Consider the following 23,169-nt stretch of genomic DNA (forward strand, 5'->3'; position numbering starts at 1 on the left):
GGCAGAGTAAAGGGAAGAAGAGCACATGACTTCTTCAGTTTAATGGAGAGACTGATGAGCAAACAAATGTTCCAATATAGTGTTTATGAGCTAAATAAATCACAGCTGAATGCCATCTCTTTCTCTGACTCTGCAGTGTGTAGTATGGTCCAAGGCTCTTGGACAATGCAGCCAGTCTGATTTCAAGGCTTACTGTATTGGTGTCATTTTCTGTAACCTCTTTGCCCTAAAATTTCCATCTGCAAAGTTGAGGAGATTGTATCACATAATCATGCATAAATTTCTGTGAAACTTCTTTGCTTTAGAATGACAGTATTTTCCAGAACTCTCTCTGCATTTCTAGTAGGAACACACTTCTCTTGTGCTTTTTGCATTATTCCCTCTTACATGAAATGGCTGACATTTATTTTTCATATCCTCAGGACTTAAATCCCTGAATTATTCTAAATCTTGCCTAGACCTGACATCACAAATAAATTTCCAATCCCAGGGGTATGAAGATAAATGGGGGCTGCCATTTCTGTGACCTCCATCAGGGATTTGGCTCCAACACTTTACCCATGGAAAATGTATGAATCTGGCTGCTGTGAGGGAATGATAATAAATGAAAAATATAATAACAGGAAAATATAAACAAAAGGTAAAGGAAGGAAGAAGAAAGGAAGGAAGGAAGGAAGGAAGGAAGGAAGGAAGGAAGGAAGGAAGGAAGGAAGGAAGATTAATTAATTCAGAAATTTAGGTGTTTCTGAAAACACATCAGAAGTCATTTCATCCCGGTTGTACCTAAAAGACTCTCAGCAGGTGCAGAGTATTTAATGTTAGGCTTTAATTAGACTTTGTGAAAGATGACTTGAGCACAAATGGAAGAAAGCCACGTGTTAGAGATCGCTCCAAGGTGTGGATCCTAGATCTTAGTGGCTCAAACACCAATTTCTGCCCCATTGGAGTGTATGACCTGGGTGGTCATTTTGTTAGATCTGTGACTTTCTTTCCTGGCTCTAAGTGCAGACACCATTTCCTTTTCAGGATTTAGTTGGAAATATAGAAAATGCCTTAGTATATAGAACTTCCTATCACAATCTTGAGGCATATGCATTATTTAATGAATAGATGAAGCTAACCAGGTTGGAGCACTGCAAAAGGCTGACAGACAATGCCAATGATCCTCATCTGATGTCAGAGACGTCACATATGGTTCTTAACAGACACTATGCAATAATGGTTCTCAACCAGCCCAATAATGTGACCTTTTAATACAGTTCCTCATGTTGTAGGGACCCCTAACTATAAATTTATCTTCATTGCTGCTTCATAACTGTAATTATACTACCATTGTGAATCATAATTTATATATGGAATATACAGGATATCTGATGTGCAACCCCTGTGAAAGGGTCTTTCAACTCCCAAAGGGGTCACTACCTACAGGTTGAGAACTGTTGCTATACAAGACAATGGCCAGTCAGCATGGCATATTGGGTCTACTTGCTAAGGATAAATTTTAGTTTCATTCATGTCTAAGACTTTTCTGACTGTGCTGATTCTCATTGTTGAAAACAAAAAAAAACTACTTAAGAATATTTTCTTAAAAAATTGTTATCTACAAAGTGCTTAATGTGACCCTGGCACACAAGTGAATTATCCAGACAGGCTTAATGAACATTAATCAGTGCTTCATTGTTGTGACAAAATGTCTTGTAATATAGGTTTAAAGGAGTAAACATATATTTGATTTCATCAATTCAGATGGTTTGGTCTGCATTCAGATTGTCTTAATAATTATAACACTATGGGACACAAAACAGCATAGTAAGAAGTTTGAAGTTGAAAAATGCTGATTGTCTCACAGTGGGCAGAAACCTGGAGGAGGCAGGGAAAAGTGTTCAAGGGCATACCCAATGACCTACCTTCTCTAACTAGGCTTCTTTCACCTTTTATCTAATAGTCCATTAAGCTATGAATTCATATACAGAATTAATCTGTTCATGGTGTCAAAATCCTCATAATCCACTCCCCTTCCAAAGACCCCCTGAACACTCCTGCATCATGACCTACCACTTGGAGACATAAACTTGGAGGCATTTAGTACATAAACTTCAGTGATACTATGCATACTCTTACTGGTTTCTCTATTTGCATGTCATGTCTATCAGCCACTCTCTACTCTTGCCCCATTGTTATACTAGTTGTTATATGTTCCTTGACTCAGGATGCTTACCTCAACAGAATTACAGAAGATCCAAGTCCTTCAGTTTTCCTTGCCTTCTATTTCTCCTTGGTTTCCATAAGAAAAGTCACTGGTGACATCAGTGCACTACAGATTGCTTGTTTTGTATGTGTGGGGAGGCATTGTTGGTATTTACAATTTTTACTCCATCTCTGTGGACATGTGCTCTCAATAGTGGATAGAAATTCCTGTTAGCACCTAGAGGGTGTCTCTGCTTGGAGGGGAAATCATCCTATTCCCTTATCACCTACTCAGTGTAGCCAAAGCACCACTGTAGAATAGGAAAGGAGTTTGGAAGCAGGAGGTTTTGGTGTCTTATCTCCACACAGTGTCCCCTAGTTGGGCACAATGATAAAGAAACTTAGATATACCTTTCATTTGTCATTGGCTGTGGATCCAAACCATGTAAACCCCTGCCTATGTGAGAGAACTCTTAAGCCAGCCCAACCCTTGGAATAAAATGAAAAACTTTGCCAATATTATCTTTTATATTCTCTTCCTCTCCCGCCCTCATTCCTTCCCTGTCTCTGTCTTTAAGTCTCTCTTTTTCTCTGTCTCTGTCTCTCTCTGTCTCTCTGCCTCTCTGCATCTCTCTGTCTCTGTTTCTGTCTCTGTCTTTCTCTGTCTCTCTGTCTCTGTCTATGTCTCTGTCTCTGTCTCTGTCTCTCTCTCTCTCTCTCTCTCTCTCTCTCTCTCTCTCTCTGTGTGTGTGTGTGTGTGTGTATGTGTGTGTGTGTGTGCATGAATGCACTGTTGATAATCCCAGAGTTTACAAGAGAACATATGATACATTGAAGGGAGAACTATGGCCGGTTTGTAAGTCACCCATGATGGATGCTAGAGACAGAATTGGGATCCTCTAAAATAGTAGCAATTTTACTAAGGATTGGTTTTCCATATTGTTTTTTAAAGGCAGGTTCTTACCTTATATCCCTGGCTGGCCTGGTACTTGCTATTTAGACCAAACTGGAAGATTTGCTTGCTCTACCTTCTAAGATTGAAATTAAAGGTGTGAACAATTATTCCAAACTAACATTTTCTTCTCTGCAGCTTGAATATTTTCAACCCATCCTATTCTTCCTTCATTTCTGCAAGCAGTAAATCCTGGCACAAACTTTCTGTATATAAACATGTATGTATATATGTATGTATGTATGTATGTATGTATGTATACCATCATCAATTTCCATACCTAAACCAAATATATATTTATTTTCCCTCCTGCTTTTACAGGTAGCTTAATGATCCTCCTGATGCAGTCCTGAAACACAAGTTACCTAACTGGTCCCAAAATCTTGCCCACATCTACCATACATTCTCTCTTCAGAACATGTGTTTTTGGAATGGAGCATCTGTTTCAAAAGATCCTGGGTGATGGAACAATGGAGGTCCATATGCTTGTTCATTCTTCAAGAATTTGTTAACAAATGGAGGATGGGTAGTAAAGGATAGACAAGATAGCTTATGGATTGTAAGATAAGCAAAACACATGTACTCTTATTTCATTCTCTCAAAACCCTTGCAGAGCTGTCATCACTATCCCATATTATAAGTAAGCTAAAGTGTGGAGAGAATAAGAAAAATTATTCATGGTAATAAAACTTGTTCATGGCAAAAGGGAGACAAGAAGCTAGATGAGTCTACATCCTGCTGTCACTCCTTGTAATGACAGACAATAGTGATTGGAACATTGGATAGAAATTGTGTAAAACATTCAAAGATCATGTGGGGAAAGAGCAATGGATAGACTTGGTTATAGCTGAAGACCTGTGAAAGAGCAGTATAAGACAGTAAGAATAGAATGTATACTCATCAATAGTCTGTCTTCAGTGCTGAGGAGATAACATAGAGATGTGAGATACTCAGGCTGACTCTTGATATTAGAGGCTTAACATATCACTAGCCATTAGCCCCTTTAATACACACAATCTTCATCCTCAGCCATGAATATACACTTACTCCTAACCCACTATATCTGTGTAGTTATACATATCATGTTCTTATGGGCTCTCATTCGCATCATCTATAAGAGGTGAGCTATTTTGTTCCATATTCACCTATTTAAATATGGATTAAGCCTATCAGTGGTATGATAGTTGGGAATGGATCCCGATGAATCCTGACAGTTAATGGTTTCTGACTATGATGCACAATAATTGACATATTGGGGGGGGAGAAACTGGGCAGTTTTATTGATGAGCATCAGAAGATTCCACGTCAGGTCCGTGGGCGGGACAGGACCCGAGTCCAGGCTTTATGCTTCTCCTCGGGCCTTGTGGGCGCAAACTTCTCCTGCAGTTTCTTCCACATGCTCTTATTCATCTCTTGAAACTCTTCCAAAGTGTCTGTGGCCAGGATCAGCTTGTACTCTTCCACCGACAGGCCACTAAAGCTGGTGTCTCTGGGACGAGGGTACTTGTGCTTGTAGTAGTTTGAATGCAGTCGTGCTAAGCTCTCGTACATCTGATCACAGGCCTCGGTCTCTGCAATCTAAGTGTTCTCTCCCTCCCGAAAGGCCTGTGCTATCCACTGCCGCAGGTAAGCGCCCAAGTCCCGGCCCCGTTTGGTCTCGTCCACTGGCCATTCCTCACAGAGCTTAAGGAAACGCCGGTAGCGGAGAATAGCCATCTTGGGCCCCGCTTCTGAGATATTTTCTTATTCACCCACCTCCACTAGTCTTGAAGCCACATGACTGAATGTGTATGTGTGTGTATATATATATATATATATATATATATATATAACAGGGCAACAGCTAGGCAAACATACCATCAGCTGAAAAGCATCCATCAAAATGCATTTAATGTGCCTGACTTGCCAAATATCACAAATCAGCAACAAACCATGCTCTGTTCATCCTCTTGATTGATGGACAGTTGTAGCTTGATGTCATTATCTAGTATCTCAAGAGAGCATCATACCACATACTACCACAATGGAAACCTTCTGGTCATCATACATTATGTCTTTAAACCTCTACAGCATTCACTATAGGGTGGTAGCCAAATGAATATTTGCAGAAGAGTAAAGTGTAGTCCATCTTCCCCCTATGATAACTTAGGCAATCAAAGACCAAGAAGTTAGAGACTTGTTCAAGGTCTCAATCAAGAAGATGAATGGCTCCCTCTGAGCATCATTCTCAAACAGACCCATTCTTATGGCTTGTTTTCCAGGCATCAGTAGCCAATAGGTAAAGGATTACTCATCAGAAATAAAACAAGGAGTAAAACAACGGATAGGTCACGTGGTTCTTTCTGTCTGTGGTCAAAAACAAAATGAGCCTTTGGAACCTGCCTGAATTCTCTGACAAGTTTAATCTAGTATGTAATAAAAGGCAGGCAAGATTTACTGAGTTGCTTCAAACACTGTTGATGAGATATTTTGTAAAAGCTTACAGCTGAAGATAAACAACTTTGGGAGGGGTTAGAGATATGGTTGCCAAATAGGAGGCAGTTAAGCGACAGGAAAGCAAGGTCTGATACAGTTTCAAAAATTAAAAGATGCTGGTTGAGCAAACCTGAGGAAAATACCCTGGATTCAAGGGAAGTTGGGCTTGGAAAAGAGTGAACAAGTACATCAGGAACTCTGAGCCACCATCTAGCCTCATACCTAACACACCCAAATAGCACATTGCCAAGACCACTGAAGAAGCTAGGTGAGGTAGTCTAAATCTGAAAAAAAAAATAAAGTTCTAGAAACTGAGATGACAATCACAAGTTTGAAGCCAACCTGGACAAAAGAATAAGTGAAGGCCAACTCAAAATTTATTTTAAAGGACCACAAAGAGTGCTACAATAAATTATAAATAAGGCATTGGGGACTGGAGGGATGGTTCAGTGTTTACTACTTACTCTTTCAAATGACCCAACTCCAATTTCCAGTATACATATCAGGTGAGTCACTGAACTTTACAACTTATAACATCAGCTCCAGGAGACGTGATGCCCTTCTCCCTTCTGTATCTACCAGCAAACACACAAGTGGATACACAATCACCAATAAATATAAATAAATAAATCTTTTCCTTTAAATTTGGGTGGTATTGCATTTGTTCATGTAGGTCACTATAATAAAGTGCCTTAGACCTTATAAAATATAAATAATGTAGAATTATTGTTCATAGCACCAAAAGATAAGTTTAATGTGAAGCTACCGATTTTGAGTCTGGTAAAGACACACAGGTTCATAGGTAGTGTCTTCTTGCTGCATCTCCTTGTGGAAGCAAGGGCAGAGCAAACAAGCTCCCTCAATGTGATGCTTTTTTATTGGGCATTTATCCCACTCCTGAGTGGTTAATAATTTATACATTCATTCTTTGCATTTCCCAGAAGGCACATCTCTTAATATAACCACACTGGAGATTAGGTTATAACAGATAAACTAGGGATGTGCAAACATTCAGACCATAGCCACTGCAGTCTCCCTTCTCCTTCAGTTTTGTCTCTGGATCAGTTAGCATTAGCTACTGCCAACTTCAGGCACAACTCAAAACTTCAGGAATTAAATAAGAACCCTTTCTATAATCAATCAGCTTCTAAGGCCAGTGTGGGTCTCAACCCATTGCAGTCTTTGCATGATGCAGACAGATGGGACAATGACAATCCAAATGTGGCCAGATCATGTGGGAGAAGAAAAAAGAGACTCTGGAGAGTTGTTCCTGATGGATCAATGCTCCAGCTCACCAATGTCATCCACCATTTCTGCTACTGACTTACATATAAGCCATCCAGTGAAAAATAGGTTACAGAGTTCAATCTTTATATGTGCTCAGAAAAAAAAATGGAAATCACAAATATTGAGGTAAACATTTTTAAGAGTTTGTTTGACAGATCATCCCAAGAGCATCTGGCATATTCTGATGATGCAGAAAGGCCAAGCAAGCATCTGATCTCAGTCAAGAGAAAAGAGAGCTTGTGTTCCTGGGCAGGAAGGCCCTGGGCTAGGAGTCTCCAGTCTGCTTGGCAGGCATTTCCCACTTTCTTGCAGACTGTGTGTAGGTGCTGCTCTGTGACCTCCTTCGTAGCATGTTCCCAAGTGGAGGATTCACCTTTGTAGACTTTGAGGAGTTAGCAGAGCATCATGCAAGCTCTGCGCTCTTGACACAATACAGAATACACAACTGAGCCCTGCTCTGTTGTCATCCTAGGGCTCTATTCATTCCTCTTTGTAAACTCCTTGAGGCCATCAGCCTTGTCTTCTTCATCTTGCAAATACTAGCAAGCTCCATACAGACTGGAGGAACCACTGCGTGTTTATTTAATTAATGATCAGATTAAATTTCATGAAACTCTTGACTTCTAGCAGTCAGTCCAGCCAGCTCAGTGAATGTCTTAATTAGAATGCACAGTGATGACACTGACAGTGTCAGTGACGAGCAGAAAATATTAGTAGTAAAAAATAATGCATATGGGGCAATTTCCAGTGTACAGACAGACTCTTTTTGTTGCTTCTTTGAGGCTCCCCTAAACTGTCTGTGGGAAGCAGAAATTGAAATATATACTTTATAGAAAGGAACTAGAATTCTAGTAGGTTTCTACTCATGCTTAAACTGTCAGTCAGTAGGCAGCTAGGATAAAAAATATAAGGCTTTCTACCCCTTTTCAGTGAACTCATGAGAATTCTCTCCTTCTATCTCCCTTATAATTTAGAAAGAGGCATTTTGTTGCACTTGCCATATGTGGACCCTTCTTTCTTCCTGCTCAATTCCATAGTTACGTCTGTGACCTTGTCCTTGTGGATATTTCATAACCACAAGAGTGAACTGCTCTGAATCACAAACAACATTTTCCTCCCTCAGTGGGCTTTGTGATGAGCATGGATTATGGAAGAGCTTTCTTATAATTTCACTGTTTTATGTTGTTTCTTGGCAATGACAGTAAACCCGATTAAATGACAATGGAATCTGAGCATGCAACTGTACACTTTCTCTCATCAATATCCTGAAAAAAGCAAGGTCACCCATTTCACAGAGGAGGAGTGAGAAGTTTATGATGAACTAGTACTTTGGGAAACCATCTGCACTCTAGAAAGACAGACGTATGTAGTGACAAGGCTTCTATAAATGTGATCTGTGCCAATTTTTCCTACTCACTAATGTCTTTGGCTTTATTTGATTTTCTTTTTTCTGTAGGCTATGGACATATACAAAAACTGTTTAGCAGACCCAACAGGGCCCAGTACATATGCTTCCCCAGTTCTGCTTGACGCTTTATAGACCGATGGAACTACCATGCAACCTGATGGGGTTTATAAAAACACCTACTTCATAAGGCCACAAAGGCCCCTTTTGCCCCAGCATACAGAGTGTTATTTTAGCCTCAGTAGCTCATAAACCTTGAGAAAAATGGACTACAGGTCATATTCCATGCCTCTGCAACAGACACCTCTGTATTACCCTGTCTTGTTCTCAGAGGCTGATCTCTGTCTTTCTAAAGCATGCAGTGTGTGGTTTTTTAATACCCAAACTCCATTTATATTTCTTCAGTTTCTTGCTTCTGAGTAGTATCTCAATCTCATGTCACAACTGGACCATAAATAAAGTGAGGGTAAATAGAAAATGACATTAATATAGTCAACAATTTGCAAGTGGGCACAACTTAAGCTGCTATCAAGAATAAAAGAGGCACAAAACTCATGTAATGTTTATGTAGCAGTTCATTGACCTTGGGAATATTCAAGATGAAAAGCTTTGAGAGATCCACAATATTTATCAAACTATGCATTCATTGAAATATAAGTATTATACTTGTATGCACTCATAAAAACATACATTTGCAGCTGAATATTAGGCTGAATGCAAAGGGTGGGGAACCATCTAAGCAAAGCAAAACAAAAGAGTATTCAAATTTGTGCTGTGGAGTTAAGAATTGATGGAGGAATTTTATAAACTTGTTTCCTACTATGGGGCCTACACTTCATTCTAAAATTTGGAGATAAGCTAATTAACCTCCTATGCTGGGGTAGGGTAAACATAGGATTATGTCTTCTGCTTTTCTTTTTGTGTCTCTAATATTAGTAATGGATAAGTTGTATGTGTGTGTATCTGTGCATGTGTGTTTGTGTATGTCTGTGCATGTATTTATAATTACCTTTGTATATGTCTGTGCATGGGTACATAAACTTGTGTGCATTTACTTTTAGAAGCCCTAACTTGAAATTGGGTGTCTCTCTTGATTGGTCTATACTTTGCTGATGTACAATTTCATATGAATCTTGTTATTCACCAATTCATCAAGATCTAGGGTTCCTTTAGTTTCTGTTTCCCCAGTTCCAGAACTATAGGTGAACAATATTATAGCTCTGCATTTTTATTTTAACATGAGTTCTCTGAGAATCATACTTGCAAAGCAAGTACTTTACCAATTGAGCCATTTCCCCAGCCCATAGATAAATTAAGTTTCTAAAATACTGTTGCAAAGACTAAAAAGGTGATTCAACAGTGAAAGGCATAGGCTTCACTTGCAGAAAGCCTAAGTTTAGGTCCTGTACCTACATGATGGCTCAAAACCATTCCTAAGTGCTGTTTTCAGAGCCTTCTTCTGAAAGTCTCTCCAAGCGTCTAAGTGCATCAGACACACACATGATGCACATGCATACACGCAGCCAAATGTTCACCTGCATAAAGTAAAACAAATAATTATAAATAGATATACAAAATTGAGTTGTGGTGAGAGTAAAGAATGTGAAAGACAAGATTTTTGCTCTATAATGAAACATAAAAGTGAACAATCGCTTTCTTTTTCTATACTGTTCTGTAGAGCACCATGGTATCCAAAGGACCAGAATAGAACACTGTTAAAGAGACTGGATCTGAAAAACTCATATATAAAAATAACACACATTTTAACATGTTGGTTTATAAATACAAATCCCATTATCGCAAATCCACAGTTGGCCCAGTCCCCATTGACAACGGATTACTGTGCATTTAAACACAGCAGGAAGAATAGTCATTTGTCCGCTTAAGAAATGCCCTGAACCTTGATTGCAGGTGTCTGCACAGACTAGTTTTGCTTGAACTTAGGTCAAGTAAAATGGGGCAATTTTCTATAAATCATCATTTACTTAAGGGAAACTAAAGTGCTACTAATGAAGACAGAAAATCTTACAACAAATGGAAGATTGTACTTGCCAACCAAAGCACAGGCCAGGCCAGATTAATAAGTTCTTTAAGTGCTCCTCCCTGCCAGGCCTATTTGTTACAACTGGAAGAGTGCTATTCAAACATGAAGTTCTACTTCTGGATAATAATATTATTGTATTATTCTAGCCCTTCATGATGCTGACTGCTCTTAAACCTTTTGGGAAAGGACTCTCTATGTAACATGATTATAATGATTCATTATATTTGTGTAGGGTTTTGTAGCTTAGAAAGCACTTTCTCATCCATTATTAACACTATCATTATTATTAATAATAGCTACCACTTACTGTATGTTTTTCAGGGTCCAGGCCCTGTTCAGTGATCTTTATAACAACCCAGCAAAACAGTTACACCAGGTAGGAACTTTGAGATTCCTGGAAGTCAAATAGCCTACACAATTCTTGTTTTTCTGACCCCAAGATCCAGCATATGTTCAGGTTTCCTAGCATAACAAATGATCTTAAGCTTTCCACTTTGCTACCTATCACCTAACCTTCCCCTTCTCCCTCAAAGACAGGCACGTGGCTACTAAACATTAGAGGTAGTAACCCTTGTTCTGACTTCCAATCTCATTAGCCCACTTATTAGATTTTATCAGAGGCATGTGCATTTTCCATGTGCTTCTTCCTACCTCCTTGGCTAACAAGCAGTGAGCAGGAGTTACAGGGAGAACCGTATTCTAGGTACATATGTGGTCTCCTACACATCCCACCTTGGGTCAGCTCAGTCTGGGAGCCTATAAATCATTGTGCGAATAAACATGGAAACTACCACTTGAGGAAAGAGACAGAGGGTAGGAGATGGAGAGCTGACAATGCAGGCAGCCAAATTCAATTTTAGGGAATTTGGTTCAGTGCTTCCCATTAACAACTCTGAGAAAAATATAATTCCCAGGACTAAAGAAGGAAAGGAGGGGCAAAAAACAACTTTTCATCTTGCGCAGTCAATGCAAGCAAATCAATCACACTCATTCTCCAGGGTCCAGCAATGCCTGAGTGAGCACCAAAGCACAGTGTGTCTGAACTGTTTTCATGTTTTTACTGTAGGCCTCGGAGAGAGAGAAAGCAAGGAATCAGGACAAGAATGGGCTGACCCAAGAAACCTATCTGCATTCTGGTCATCCTCAGTAATCTGAGGAAATTGTACTTTAGAAAGCAACCCATTCTTGTACCAGATGTGTGCTGGTACAAGAATTGGTTTTCAATCTCTCCAGGGTTGTCAACCCTACCACCTCTCATCTTGGGACCATTATTTGGGTTCTTTTTGCTTATTTCTTCTGGCCCCTGGGCCTCAAGTAGGCTGACTAACTCTAACAGATAAATAATTTGGTAGCAAAACCTATTCAGATACATTATCGTAAGTTAGCTATGGAGGACCATGAGACTCAAGATGAGGTTGTTACTTTATCCAGGGTGCTCCCAAAACCCATCTCCACCCAACCTAAAAGAGGGTACTTCCACCCCTAGACCAGGAAGAGAAGGGCCACCCAGAATCCTCTCTGACAGGCGACCTGAATTCTTGCTTAGGCTGCAAGGCTAAACACTGCAAGGGAATATCAAAAAAAGTTAAAAATATCTCTCTGGGTTCCCTGAGGGACAAGTCTGACTGCATAGGGGTTGATGTCAAAAGTATCCCCTCTCCAGGAAAAAGACATCGGGATGGGTATGGCCCTCATGCCTCACTGGACAATTATAGGGGGACTGGAGCCATTACAAGGTCCCCTTCAACTACTGGAGGTCAGGCCTCTATCCCTGCCTTCGAAAGACTGGATTCGCCACAGCCCGTCTATACTTAGAGAAGGGAGGAGATGTTAGGGTCATCCCTGCTTATACACTGAAGGCCTAAAATTAGCCATAGGCCTAAAATCAGCAATAGGCAATGTCAACACCAAGTCTTGAGTCTCTGTCGATAAACGCTGAAACAGATGGCTATAAGCTACTGTAAACAGGCAGTTTTTGTGACAATTTACCAGCCTGAGTAGTCATAGACCTTGTAATTAGGTAGCATTGGCAGATATTACCAACTTATATAAGGACAAGTGAATCATAGGCAGAGTCATAGTGATCTGTCCCCTGAACCCTCACCCAGGCGATACCATGTTCTGAAAAATATCTGTATTCCCCCTGAACACCCACGCTCCAGTGTCATCCCCTTCCCCACGTCCTGCCTTTTTGTGTTTATAACCCCTTTTGAATGAGTATAAATTACAATTTGAAAAATGAATAAATTTTATATATATATATATATATATATATATATATATATATATATATGAGAGAGAGAGAGAGAGAGAGAGAGAGAGCATCCCATTTATACTGAGACCCTCAATACAAAATCTTGCAGAGTAGATGCCATTATACTTCCTGCCCTACACATGAGAATTTGGATTGGAATTATGAAGTCATATGCCCAGAATCACACAGCTAATGTGTGGGTTTCCAGAATTTGAACCCAGCATCTTTTAAATACCACAAGCTAACATTAGCCTACAACTACAGGACCAGAACTGGGAGAGAGGGAGATTTCTTGACTTGCTCAAGGTCACACAGATACTGTGTGTGAAACTGGGACTGAAAACACAGAACTCCCCTCCAAAGATCCCAGGATCAAATCGACTTGAATATCACCCCACATGAATGGAAGTGTTTTCCATTCTGATTTAAGCTTAGCCTAATTTTAGAGCCAAAAAGGTATGCATAATTTTATGAAGGTAACATCATTCCCTGTGGTGCCTTTTCCATGAAGCAACATTTGAGCAAAAATAGTCTTCGTGAAATTTCTATGGTGCTATTCTTGTTAAAGTGTCCTCTCACCTGCCAACAACCCTTGGGGAAGCAATACTTTGAAGAAAAGTTCCCAGGTCACTTAAAATAATGTGCACTTGAGGGCTGAGATGATGGCTCTACAGTTCAAAGCATTTGTTGTTCCTACAGAAGACCAGGTTCAGTTCTCAGAGCCCAGATGGCTGGTCACAACCATATACCTGTAACTTTAGCTGCAGAGAATACAATTTCGTCTTCTGGTATCCAAAGGCAACAGGCATGCCCATACTGCACAAGGATACATGCTGGCAAATATTCATATACATAAAATAGGAAATAAAGATTATTTTATTGTCTGCTTAGAAACTGGACAAACTGAGTCTGAATCCTAGATTCACTGGTAGAAGCTGTGTGACCTTCAGGAACTATAGAAACCTCTTTCTGTCCAAGATTTGGACATAAGAGTGAAGATATCCTTTGCATCTATCCCTTAGGGCTGGTGTGATGATTAGTAGGCTAATACCTGAAGCTTTTAGTTCAGGGAGCTCTAACTAAAATGCTTGAAAAAAATTGTAATTGCTGTCATAATGTCCACCCAAAATTCGATGGCACAGAAATAGATATAGGATGCTAAGTTGGGGAGTCCCTTGTAGTGTCATAAACCCTAACTTTCTATTTGGTAATGGGGATAGAAGAGGCTCAGAAAGAAGCCCCCCCCCCCCCACTGACCTGGAACAAAGTGTCTAAGGTCACCAAAAGCCTGAGTTAGGTGTCCTATCCCTATTTCTGTGTCTATTGATACTGTTTTATACCTATCTCAAAATTTGGCTTTACCACAGGACTGTTCATCTGGTCACAGCTTTACATTGCTTGATTGTGACAAGTTATGGGCTTGTACTGTTTGAAAAATTTTAAGAAATTCCTTAACAATATTTGGCATAGTAGTCACTATGTTTCCAGTGTCTCATTGAAAATCTTCAACTGTCAGCTGCACAAGGCCACATTGCATTCCCCAGGGTCAGTGTAGGCTCATTAATCTCCAGCCAATGTAATGACTCAAGTGTTGGTTATATCACTGGAGGATTAGCTTTATTCTATGTGTTCTTCTCTTTCAGATACCCTGTGGTCATTTTGTGGCTCATTGAATCTTCCCTAAGTATCTGTATCAAACATCTACCAAGGCGTCTCATGCAATGCCCCCTTCATATAGACTTTTGAGAGCAGAATGGTGTTTTCACAGTTCAAATAGGAACACTTTTATGGTTTCAGTTCTAGTACTGTCACTCATTAGCAGTATTATTTTTAGGCAATGCATTCCTTGTTGAACCTCAGTTCCATCAGTAGCAAGTTGGAAAAAGCACTATCCTACTTTTCTGCTGATATGATGAAACCCTGACCATCTTGGGGAGAAAATGGTTTACTTAATTTTACATTTTATAATCCATTGTTAAGGAAACCCAGGGCAGGAATTCGAGGCAGGAGCCTGAAGCAGAAATAGTATAAGAGGACTATGAATTTGCTCCCATGGCTTGTTCAGCTACCTTGCTTGCGCTGCTGGTCCCACCTACCCAGGTATAGCACTGCTAACAGTGGGGTCAGCCCTTTCATATGAATTAGCAGTTAAGAAATGTCTCATAGCCATGGCTACAAGCCAATATTATCTTGGCAACATCAAGTGAGGTTCCATCTTTCCCCAAAACTCCAGGTTTCTGAAAACTCAACAGCTATAGCTACGGCAAGTATGTAATTTAAGAGATTGCAACATCATATGAGATTATAAATACAAGTCATATAATATAATGTATGGTGTACAATGATGCTAAATTCTACTGTATTCATTTGACATATTGTTCATAGATTAAAACAGTTTTTAAAATAGCTCTGACTACGTTTTGAAATAATCTGGCTTCCCTATTTCTCTGCTACCTGTGACTAATGTTTTCTGCAGATATAATTCTTTGAAAATTCACTAAGCAAGTTCCTGTTTGCAAGCACATTTAAAGAAATATGCAGAGAGAAAAAGTTGGGATTTGAAAGTAGACTATTTCCTCTTGATCTTACTGGAACATGTTAGTGGCAATACTGCATCTGAAAAGACACTAAACTTATCTGAGACTCAGTTTCATTAACTTTACATTAAACATGTACTTACTAGTCTGCTTTCTGAACATACATGTATGGGAAAAGCAGTGTGACAACTCTTGTTGGTCAGTATTGTACCTTATTAGTCCAGGAACACTTATGATTATTGAACTAAACAAGCTATGCATTTACATTTTACTTTGTACCCAAATCAAAAAGTTAGTTTTAACTATTCCATTTTACAAATGCACAAATAATGACTTACTTCGAAACTGTCTGACACTTTCCCCACTTCTCTCTGTCTGCAAGAAGGCTACCATTTCTGCAAAGTATCATCTTTCTTCCAACCTCTAGTGAAACCCAAGATTGTTGAAAAGAAGACCAAAAAATTTATCCAGCAGCAGTCAGACAAGTGTTTCAAAATGAAGCATAGCAAAGGTGAACACAAAATTCTGGGGATAAAAATGTGGAAACAATTCAAGGTCCAGATGCCAGTGCTCAACACTGGCTATTAAAGCAGAAAGAAAATAAAGTATGTGTTGCCCTGTAGGATTTCTGGACATTCCTGAAAATTGGAAGTGTTCTTGATGTACACCAAACTTTACAATGCTGAGATGGCTCACAGTATTTGCTCCAAGAACTGCAAATCTATCATGGCATTCCCAATGCCAGGCAGCACAGTGGAGAAGATGAATAGACAGCTGACTCACAGACATGCTTTATTTGGCTAAACAAATGAAAAACTGCCAAAAATAAGTTGAGTAAAACACAACATTGATTGCTTTTAATGTGATACCCACTCGCTCAAACTCCATGAGCTTAACGCTTGCTTGTATGTCTTGGTTGCTAATGAAATCTTGAACAACTCATTGTTTAGCTGAGTGTGTATTTGTCCACATGTGATGCTGAGATCAGAAACAGGACTCTTTACTTGGGTATCCCCTATATTTCATATGCTTTGTGTGTAATAAATTGAAAGGCATTGTCCCTACCACAGTGAGAAATGTTCAGGTAAACTTCAGAGATAGAAACATCTCATGGTGTTAGAAGTATGAAGTCAGAATGAGTTAGTTCTCTTGAAGAACTATGTGATTACAGAGACCGTGAGATTTTCTAGACTTCTAAGAAATAACCCAGGATGGAAATCAGATAGCAAATGGAAACATTTTTGTGCCTTCATAATAAGGGAAGAAGGAAATTAATGATGACTTCAAGGTGGCAAAGATACTGAACTCCTCTTTGATAATCTGTCATTAGCCAGCCAGAAGGGGAAAAAAGAGAGAGAGAGATGAAATGTGGACAATTAGAAAGTAATTAAGATCTTACAGAAGCAACGATGACAGAAAGCAGTTAAGGGAATACTTAGTGATTGAGGGAAAACACAAATCAGCGAGTTGGACAGCATGCATCCTAAGGTGTTCCAGGCGAGAGCTAATACAGTTACTGAAGCACTTACAATTATTTCTGAAAAGTCACTGAAGAACAGCAGCAGAAACACACACACACACACACACACACACACACACACACACACACACACATTTCTTAAAACATCAAATGTCATATTGATCTTTTAAACAGAGGAGAAAATACACTAAATAGCTTTAAGAACTAGGAGAAGGGCAAAGTACTTCCAACGGTAGTGTGATAGACATTTTCAAATGCAGCATACTACTCAATCACCGACTTATTCTTCATGTTTTCCAGCCTAGGAAGCAGGTCCCAGGATGGGAATCTCACTGTCATTAGGAGAGCCAATGATCATTGCTCAAGCTGGGAATCAACTGCAACCAGCATCTCATATGTTAGCAGGACCTCTGCCCTGCCCCCTGTCTTTTTAATTTTTTCCTTTTCTTTTTTGAATTGTACTTCTACAGGAAAGATTAATGAATTGGCTACAACCCAGGAAAACAAAAAGGAATGAGACTACATCAAGCGGGGTTATAAAAAATAAATCACAGATCATAGCCTACAAACATGATAGCTTTCAGTAGAATTACAAAGAGAGCAGATGAAAAGATCACAGGATGGCTTAAGCTGGCCCACAAAAAGTCAAAAACATTTTGTGCAAAATTAACTCAAATGGATTGGGAGAAGCTGTGCACCTGCAAGTTTGAGAGTTAACTCAAAGGCAAGAAGCAGAGAATTAAAGTTGGAAAGAATTCAAATGCAAATAAGAACTTAAGTCTGCTAGAGCTCAAAGGTCTTACTGTGTAATTGTGTCAGTCCTTCCATCTAACAAACAATGCCTAAATAGGACTAGACAAAGGTACTAGATAAACAGAATCTTGCTGAACAATCTGGTTTGTTTTCTTACCATAAGAACCCATCATATATAAGGAGGAGCTATGTATAAGGCATAGAAGAAAAGTCTGTTGCTTGACTGTGTGAACTACCCAAATCCCAGGCAGCAACACAGAATTCAAGACCCTTATATCTGATCTGTTCTTGCTTTCTTTAGTTCCCATTCTTCCATTTGTAACTGACTGGTTCATTGGGTCATCTTTAAGATCAATCCTTGCTCCTCTCCATCACTTTGCCTAGAATACTGACTGAATTTTACAGCACATCCTGGTACTAATAACTGTAATTCTCTTTTTTTGTGTAATATATACACCAAAGTACAAACTTCAAGATTGCAATTTATTTTTTATTATTTATTTATATTTCAAAAGTCTCTCTCCCAAGTCTCCTCTCCAAAGCCCCACTCCCCCCTCCACTTTGCCTCTAAGAGAGTGCTTCCACTCCTGCTTCACCCCTCTAGCATCCCTCTTCTCTGGGGCATGAAGCTTCCACAGGACTAACCACAGATGCCAGAGAAAGCAAGGACGGATGTGTCTTTTTCCTCTCGACTATGCACATTCACCAAAGCCTCCATGTGTGATATTTGTGCAACCAATTCACAACGACAGTTCAAAAAAGCCAATTAATTCTGAGATTTAACAATTTTATGCAAGGCATTTTCTTTAACACATGATCTCATACACTTTTCATCAATTATATTAAAGAAATTATCATTAGCTCACAGCACACTCCAGGAAATGAAGGCTCAAAGAGGCAAAAGGTCACACACAGTTCTGTATTAGAGAAGCAAGACATTCAAGCTCAATCTATATTGGAGGATACTCGCAATGTACTTATTATATTTTTTAGTTTCTTATTCTGGTATAATAAACTTTCTTAAGCATAGAGTCACGAAATAACATATAGTCACGGATTTAAACTTCTGGAGGTCAGAAATCTAAAACAAATCAAGGTATCAGAAGGCTTGTGTTCTTTTCTGGATGCATGGAAAAGGAACCATTACCTGGCCTCTCTAGCTTTTAGAGTTGCAGCCCTTAGACCTTCTTGCCCTCTTCCATCATCAAAACATACAACACAGATTCTTCAAGTCTCTGCATCTTACATCACTTACTTTGATTCTTATGGTGACCACCTGAATCTAATAAGGATCCTTATTGCAAAACTGAGATGCCTGGATGACCCAGGACCATCTTCCTCTGTCACGATCTTTAATTTAAGTATTTCATTAATATTCCTATGTTTCATAGAATGTTTACAGGTTATCCAATTAAATTGTAGACATATAAAGTATAGCATTATTCAGTTCAATAAGAGGTGGGAAATATTATAGTAGAAGACATAACTAATACACATTTTCCTAAAATATATACTGGCTTTCACATCAGCAATATAGTGAGTATATGGGGACACATATCAAAATAGTGATGGTGGGTACAGGGACGATGAGTCAAATGTTAACAGCAATTGTTCTTGCATAAGACCCAGAATGGTTTCCAGCATGAACAGGATTGTTTACAGCAATTTGCAACTCTAGTTCCAGAGGATTCAACACCTTCATTTGATCTCCACAGGAATCAGGCTCATATGTGGTACATATAGACATGTATGCAAGCAAAGCACTTATAAACATAAAATAAACAAATTTTTTAAAACTTACATGATGAGATACAAATCCGTACATGATGTTGTATAACAACCAAGTTCAACACCCTTGCCAGTACTATAGCACACAGCTTTTCAGAGAATGTCATGCAGAGATAAAAAAAAATCTCACATCCTCAAATAGCAAAATCAAAGTGAGTCAAGTTACCATTATGGACAGTTTAAAAATAGACTAGGTGTCACTTGGGTTGATTGGATATGGGGATATATGATCTGCCAGTTTATATCTTTGGAATATCAAGAAATACACACACAGACAGACAGACAGAGACACACACACACACACACACACACACACACTTGAGATTAGCTGAATGGTATTGAATTTGACTAAAATTAAATTTTTCCTTCTTAACAACCATGTATATAAAGGGTAAATAAAGTTAGAGCTAGTTATCAGCTCAAGTACCAGATCTTCTAGTGCTAGCAATAGAAACACATTGCCACTCCTCTGATGTCAGTGTCTGAATTTGAAGTTCGGTCACAGTATCTTCTTAAGAAGAGTGAGTGACCTCACTGGACAATAACAGGGGGACCGGAGCCATTACAAAGTCCCCTTCAATTACTGGAGGTGAGGCCTTTATCCCAGCTTTTGCAAGATTAGAATTGCCAGAACCCTTCTATACTTAGAGAAGGGAGGAGATGTCAGGGTCATCCCTACTTATACATTGAAGGCCTAAAATCAGCCATAGGCCTAAAATCAGCAATAGGCCTGTCTGTCATACATGTATACTAACACCAAGTCTTGGGTCTATGTGAAAAAACATTGAAACAGATGGCTATAAGCTACTGTAAACAGGCAGCTTTCATGGAAATTTACCAGCCTGAGGAGTCATAGACCTTGTAAATAGGTAGCCTTGGCAGAAAATATCAACTTAGATAAGGACAAGTGAATCATAGACAGAGTCTTAGTGATCTGTCCCTGAACTTTCACCCAGCCAATACCCTATTCTGAAAGATATCTACAGTCCCCCTGAACACCCATGCTCCAGTGTCATCCCCTTGCCCACGTCCTGCCTTTCTGTGTTTATAACCCCTGTGTGAATGAATTACAATTTGAAAAACATAAATAAATTATTAAAAAAAAAGAAGAAGAGTGAGTGAGCTGGTTTCTGTGTGGTACATGGCATTGCCAGTAGCACAAGGAGGATCTCAATAAACAGTGGGCATCCTTATTTCCTTTCTTTTGCACTGGCTCAAGAAAAAGAGGCAAAGACATCTGGGCTTCATTTGAAAAAGGACCAATGTCTGTACAACTAATCTTTCTGAAACCAACCTGCCCGTCCTCTTGCCTGTGCTGAAAGCTTAGCTGCAAGCTTAAAGAAATGAGACAGACAGAAAAGAGAAACAGGCAGAGGAAGGGAAAATGCAGCCCATCCATCAGACTCAGAGGAAAAATACAATGCATTATTCAGGGAGTTCAATGGTGGGCCTCTACAAGGAATGGAAAAGGGAACCAGAGGTCTTCTGAACTCCTCAGGACTTGGCTGGTTTCTGAGTAAGGCCAGATGCCATAGCCCCTATTAGCCAGCTGTTTGCCAGCCATTGACCATCCACTGGGAACTTTTCAGGAAACATAGGGCTCTGAATATGGCAAGAGGTTAATCAGCCACATCCCCATTCCGGGAAAACATTTTCTACAACTCTGCTTTGGAAGCCATGCAAGCACTCAGCTGCAGGAAGCCAGGCTCAGAAGGCATATGAGGCAGGACCCGAATCACCTGTAAACTGAAACTCTAATAGCTTTCAGAGGGTAGTTTAAGCAGTGATGGACAGTACTCCGACTCAGAAAAATTGCTATCCCTTGTCACATCATTTAAAGTTTCACTTAGATTCTCTTTGAGCATAGTTTGATATATTTCTTTGGAGGGCAATATTTATGCAAATTGAAAATGTGCATGTTCTTTGACCTGGAAATATCACTTTTTGATATCTTATAAACCAAAATAAACACAACAGAAATATAAATATATTTATATGTACATAGACGCATATGTATTTTCTGTCCCTGTCTATCTTTCTCTCTGTCTCTGTTTCTATCTTCCTCTCTGTCTCTGTCTCTCTCTATAGCTCCCTCCCCACCACACACACAATACTTCACTAAAGCATTTATGCCAACAAACGATTAGAAGCTGACATAAATGCCAATAATGAGAAATATCAATAAGACACAAAGTATATGAAACAAGGTCATTCAACATAATGAAGTAAATCTAAATTTTCTGACATTGAAAGATTTCAAATCACTTTTAAATAAAAATAAAATAAGCAAGTTTCATCATAATAAAGCAATAATCCTGAATATAGAAGACTGGTACACTTGGCTTCACACAGAAGTATGGATATAAACTATAGAGAGGATCACATAAAAATAGCAATGATGTCTGAAAAGCAAATAGTGACAGCAAGTACTAACAAATGACTTGCCTTTTAGAGCCCATGATTTGGTTATTTCTATATTTCTGAATAGTTAAGATTACTGAGCCTGGTGACAGTTGCCTATAGTTTCAGCAGAAATGAAACAATGAAACGTATTTACATCCATGAGAGCAGGAAGTTAGTTTGGCAGGTAGATTTATGTCATTCATATCCCAAATAAAGACAGTAGATGAAGAGAAAATATTTCTGCCCATGGTCACACACACAATCAGAAAGTAGGCCAAGGGTCCTGGTGCACAGTTCTGTTTCCACCTAAACTCACCTTTTGATACTATCCCATTCCCATTAAGGTGAATATGCAATGCATAGTAGAGAAAATAATTGCTAGACCCTTTCATGGGTCAAAGTGCTACAGAAACCAGGGTCAAGATGCCAGCTCCTTGTCACTAGTTTGCCTGTGATCCCAACCAAGTCCTTTTTCTCTTTGAGTGTTTAACATATTTTTCCTCTCTTATCTATAACATAAAGACTGCAGCATTCTCATGGTAATATTTTCAATATTCATTATGAACTTTCTTTCATCCTTTGTAAATAATACTCATTCTCTGTCATTTTCAAAATAAGTGTCTTTTAGGAAGGAAAGTTGAGGACAACTAGATTGTACAGGCCTCAAGACTAATAGTTTATATTTCGGCGGTCCTTGACTTGTGCCAGAATTGGAGAAACTGAAAATATTTTCTAGATTTTGAGCTCATCACATCCATAAAATTCTTTAGGTTCTTCCTATTTACAAATTAAAATATATAAAATAAGTCTTTTTTGTGCAAATACATCACTTAGACTAAAGAGTACTGTGAGTTCCTAGTCTGGACCATTTTGTCTTGAGAGAGGGGATAAGGCGAAAGAGAAGTATGAAACAAGGTACTGCTTGGAAGGAGAAGGAAACCTGGCTTCTCCAAAAGACAAAGAAATGTACTAGACTGCTGGTGGCTGACAGGGCAAGAACCATCCCCAGGTCTGTGTTCAGGAGGCGGCCCTGACAAAGTGAGGCAATGCTGATTGGCTGGTTCCAGAAACATCTCCCCAAACCGGCTTTAAAAGCCTGAAATTCCACCATTAATCCTTCCAGTTAAGCCTTTGAAGGCCTCTGTTAGCATATAAATGTTTCTCTAGGGAGGAATAATAAAATTTAATTCAAGCGAACAAACATTTACTGACAGTAGTTTCAAAACAGGCACTTGTATGACATAGTAGAGTATCAAAGATGTACAAGATATTTTCCTATCCTCTGGGAGCTTATATCTCAATCTCAAAGGAATTGGAGGATGAATGCCAAGTAACCTTAAACAGGGCTGTCAAACACATGACATAGCCGGATGGTAGCTTTTTAGTTGTTCCCTCTTCTGTATATTTTATCAAGAGCCAAATTACAGCTTTACCTTGTGTTGAAAGAGGTGACATCTGTGTTCCTTGCCTGGAATGTCATAGGCAGCCATATGTGTTTTCTAAGCAAACAAAAGGAATGGTGTGGTTCTGGAAAAACACATTTTTCAAAGATCAATCCAACTGGTTCAGAAAAAGCCAGTGTAAATGCCAGAGAGACAGATGAG

At 39.2% G+C, this 23,169-nt stretch overlaps 1 protein-coding gene and 1 pseudogene across 2 annotated transcripts in view; both read right to left on the bottom strand.

The window, feature by feature from the left end:
• Positions 1-23,169, bottom strand: part of Astn2 (astrotactin 2) — a 931,927-nt gene that overhangs the window by 873,863 nt on the left and 34,895 nt on the right. The window lies entirely within an intron of this gene.
• LOC114631578 lies at positions 4,399-4,855 on the bottom strand (annotated as a pseudogene).

Source organism: Grammomys surdaster, unplaced genomic scaffold (assembly GCF_004785775.1).
Source record: "Grammomys surdaster isolate TR1022 unplaced genomic scaffold, NIH_TR_1.0 363, whole genome shotgun sequence".
NCBI lineage: Eukaryota > Metazoa > Chordata > Mammalia > Rodentia > Muridae > Grammomys > Grammomys surdaster.